Raw genomic sequence first — 4,872 nt, forward strand, 5'->3', positions numbered from 1 at the left:
ATTAGACTTGTATTGTGAAAGTCCGGATAAGAAGTTTCAGTCTCAGAGAAAGAGCAGTGTCTTCTTTAAATATCAGCATAGTTCACTGGTGTAAAATATTTGGATAGCAACTTAGATTAGCCCATTGATCATCTCTGTGCTACTCTGAACAGGCATACTTCTGGAACTAGATCTTTCTTTTAAATGTCATTTGAAATGGCACATAAAAATGTTTCTCTTAGTTTTTGAAACTTCACATTCCAGGGGTTTTCTTATTAAAACAATGCTATGTTACAGTTTTGTGCCATAAGGAAAACTCAGTAAGCTTACAGTAAGCACTTAAATCAATAAATACTCTTTCTGGCAAGGAAACAAAAAGTAATCTTGAAGCAGGTAGATAACTATGTATTACAAGACTTGGTTTCTATTAAAATTAAATATTCAAGAACAAGTCTTTAAAATGTCTCATTTTTACTGGATCATTCAGTGGATGATCTGAGGTAACAATGTCTGAGGGCAAGGGAGCCAAACCAGCTTGGTGGCAGGTGTTCAGATCCATAGAGGTGCATGTTACTACAAGTGCACTGTGTTCCTGGGCTCCAGAGCACAGTTAGCTGAAGTTTCCTCCTGACTTCAGATGTATCAGGGTTTTGTTCTCATCTTTGTGGGGTTGCTTGCTTTTTTTTTTTCCCCCCCCAGCTGTAAGTCTGCCAACAAACTTTAGTCCCTCAGCATTAGTTCCTTCAAACACACAAAATAATGTTGTTATTATTATGGCAGCAGGGTCAGTCAGCTGCTTTCATGATTGCTTTTTGTTCCTGTTCAGATGGATAGAGCAATGTCATAGGTTCATACACTCACAGGATGGTTTGGGTTGGAAGGGACCTTTAAAGGCCCTCTAATTTGAACCGCCCTGCAATGCTCAGGGACATCTTCAACTGGATCAGGTTGCTTGGAGCCCCATCCAACCTGGCCTTGAATTTCCAGGGCTGGGGCCTCTACCACCTCTCCAGGCAACCTGTGCCAGTGTTTCACAACCCTCACAGTAAAAAACTTTTTCCTTGTATCTAGTCTGAATCTATCCTCTTTGTTTAAAACAATGTTCTCATATAGATTCGTAAGGCCTCTGCATCTTTTTTCCTTCACTTCATCCAATTCTTCCTGATCCTTGGATATTGTAATGCATCATTCCTCTATCTTTAATTTGTTTCTTGTTTTCTTGTATCATAAGATCTTCAGGTCATGGCCTGTATCAATTTTTGCATGTCTGCCACATCATTTCTGTAAGGCTCATCCAGGCAGAGAGGTGACATTGTCATAAACCACCCTGTGAAGTTAAGAGAGTAGAAAGTAAAACTTCTTGAAGCAAAATGCCCGTCATTCACCAGTGTATGCTGAAACTGGCAGATGGTGAAAATCTTTGGATCACTCTGAATAGGAAACAGTAAGATTTTATTTTTAAATTTTTGAAGTCTTCTGCCTTACTATTGAGATGAAATAAAGGGTGCTGCAGAAACCATTTCCCATTTATGGAGACGCTGTTATTAGAATGTACCTCTGAGCAAATACATACAGTTGGATCTCATAACTGGTTATTGCTGGATTCTGTCTTCTGTGTGACGATTCAGCCCTCTGGTGGTTATCTGCAAGCATGCAAGTTTCTTTTTCTGTGGAGAACTATATGAAAAACATAGACTGTTCATAGTTTTTTAAAACTGAGAGGTTCATAAATTGTGTTCAACAATCAGTGGACATAGTTGCAGAACTAATTATGTCATAGTCTTATGCTGACCTTTAAATCTCCAGGGTTGTCTTATATAAACTGGTAAAATCATGAACATCTGAAAGTTTTAGGGAGTGAAATATTTTCAGTTTTACAAAAACTCTTGTCTGTGGTAATCTCTGTAGATTAGTAGTGTGCTGTAACAGATCAAACTTGTAGAGAACACGTAGTTCTCACTATAATACTAATACTTTTCCTTCTGTTCAGCCCACATGATTCCTTTAGTCTCTCTGTAGTTATGGTTGTACAGGGCTCTTAAAAGTGCTTTCCTTAAATCCTGTGAGCTCAAGTGAAAAATTTCAGTACTGACAAAGGTAGAAATCATCTGTCTGTCTTTCTGTTAGGACACCATTAATGACACCAGTGCCACTAAAAGGAAACAAAGCTGTAGTAAAGCATTTTGGCCAGCTGTCTCAGCCTTTTGTAGTGTTTTAAAAATCACCACCAACAAAACAACAGAGATGCAGAGAAAACCCACCCCACAGATGAGGGACTTACCCAGAAATATGTGGAAAGCCTTCTGTCAAAGGTGTGCTCCCTCACACAAAGTGTTTTTGTCTTCTTTAGTGGAGAGTGGATTTGTACATTCTGTTGGGATTTGTCCAAGCCAGAAGTTGAGCGTGACTGTGATAAACCTGCTCACGGCTCTGAAAAAAGAAAATTGGAAGACACCACGGGTTTGGCACCCATAGACCGTAGGGTAAGGATAAAATTGCTATTTAAACCTTTTAAACCGAAGCAGTTTTGAGCTGTGTTAGAAACTTTCATCAGTGTTTTACCTGATTTCAGTTGAGAACTTGTGTAAATACACCAAAATTAGTATTTTATGTGGGCTCTTAGTCTACATGTAGAACCATTTATGGCAGAGTACTAGGGAGAAGACTCTCAGGTTCACGATGTACGACACTGATAATGTGGGTGATTTTGATGAGATTTATTGCTAATACAGTACCTAAGTATTGCCAATGCAGTGTATTATACCAGCAGGTCTAAAGGGCTGTAACATAAGCAGGTACAGCTGGAAACGTGCAGGTTTGCAGAAAGCACAATTGCAAAGCAGCAAAGCACCCACGGAGCTACTTTAGGATTTTATCTCCACATGTGGCTGGATCTTAGCCCTGTTACTCCCCTGTCCAAAACGGAGTGTTCCCATCTTCGGGCTGGATGTACCCTGCAGGTGTCCCATCCCTGCTGGGGTGGGATCCACCTGGAAGCTGCCCTGCAAGCTCTGGAGATCAGTTTGCCCAGTTGGCCCAGTCTCCAGGAGCATTTTGTACCCTTTTTCAGGCCCATGTGTACCAAGATCAATCACAATCTTCACCATTCCCCCATCTCTGGAATGCATTGATTATGCAAGCATCCAGACAGTTCCTCCTGCAATTCCCACCTGGAGTTATCTTAGGATAAATCACATTGCCCATCAAGAGCAGTGTGTGTGTGTGTGTGTGTGTGTGTGTGTGTGGAGGACAGACTGTCACACCATTATTTACATGGCTCGATGGACATTTTGCATTAAATGTAAGTCCTTTAAAGATTCTGGTAAGGGATCAGCAAGCATAAAATCACACAAAAGTATTTCTAGAATCTCTCTCAAGGCTCAAGATCCAGTTTAATATATTTGTATAGACAAAGAAAAAGGGGGAATACTAAGCATCTGTTCCATATTTTCTGTAGTTTGTGATTTTAGGATGTAGGATTCCTGAATTACTTGGGTCTCTATTTGTCTTGACACAGAAGTGTGAAAGACTGCTGCTGTACCTCTACTGCCATGAAATGAGTCCTGCCTTTCAAGATCCAGTTCCTCCCACAGTATGTACCTCACTTCTTCCCATTTTATGTTAGCAGCATATTTGCCATGTTTCTAATGGCATTCCAAACTCCATTATCAGAAGTCAAACTCCACAGATATTGAATACATTAAACATGTTTAATTTTATTAAAACTCCGTGAAGGGGGGAAGTTAAAAGTTGAAGCACTGGGTTGGCAGGGGATTTACAAGTAAAATTCCCCAATAGCTGATTTTACTTAATACTTCAGAAATAGTTGCAGAAAGTAAGTTCTAACACTGCTAACTTCATATCCTGAGTGATATCACTGAGAAGGTGAATTGGGATGTTTTTGGGGGTTTTAAACATTACCTGATTTTGAGGACTGGGGTACTCCATAGTACTGATACGATATAGAATTTCTTATTGTTAGCTTGAAATTTGTTAGTTCAAAATGGTACACAGTACCTGGGTGCATTAGAAGTCCAAGGACACACAGAGCTACCACCATGATCAGATGAAAGATGTTCTTCAAACAAGTCAGTGGCGAAGGACAATTAAATGGGGAAAGAGTTCATCCAAAAGTAGTATGTTCCTATGCAGCCTTTATTCCATTTAAATAAGAATTCTGAAGAACATTCCACAGGGTTTAATAATAAGAAATGGCACAAGAGATTCATTGATTAACCATATGATGGCCATGTCTTACTAAATTCAGGTATGAAAGATGTGAATCTAGTTAGGAGAAAGTAGGAAAAAAATATAGATTAAAATTTAAATTAGAAAAAAAAAATACTACCACTGGTTTTCTTCTTATTTACTTTCTTATTCTTTTTAAAGAAGAAAAATCTTAACCCTACAGCCACAGTTTGAGTATCAAAACCGTTGATATCTCTGAAATTTGCCACCATTTCAAAGGACTTATTTCATATGGTGGTCTTGAGAATGAAACTTAATAGATAGCTTATTTGACTACATCTGAAAATAATGTCCAAACCAAGTCATTGGCTCTATTATATGTAGTCTGTGGAGGTGGAGGCTTTATGTTTCTCTATGATTTTAAAACAGGCATTGGAAGGAGTATATTTTAGTCACCAAATTGTCATAGATCACTGTTATTCCAGAAGCTGTCTGCAGGTTAAAAACCACAATTCTTATATGTTTGAGCTATACTTTGAAGATGAGACTAAACCTTGCCCACTCCCTCAAATCTAAAGGCTTATAAAACAATAAATTATGAACATGATTACATTTGGGAAGGTTGGTTTTTTTTCTCCACTAAGGTCCCTGGTTACTACAAAATAATCAAAAAGCCTATGGGTTTGTCAACCATCAAGGAAAGAC

This window comes from Corvus hawaiiensis, chromosome 4, assembly GCF_020740725.1.
Source record: "Corvus hawaiiensis isolate bCorHaw1 chromosome 4, bCorHaw1.pri.cur, whole genome shotgun sequence".
Lineage (NCBI taxonomy): Eukaryota > Metazoa > Chordata > Aves > Passeriformes > Corvidae > Corvus > Corvus hawaiiensis.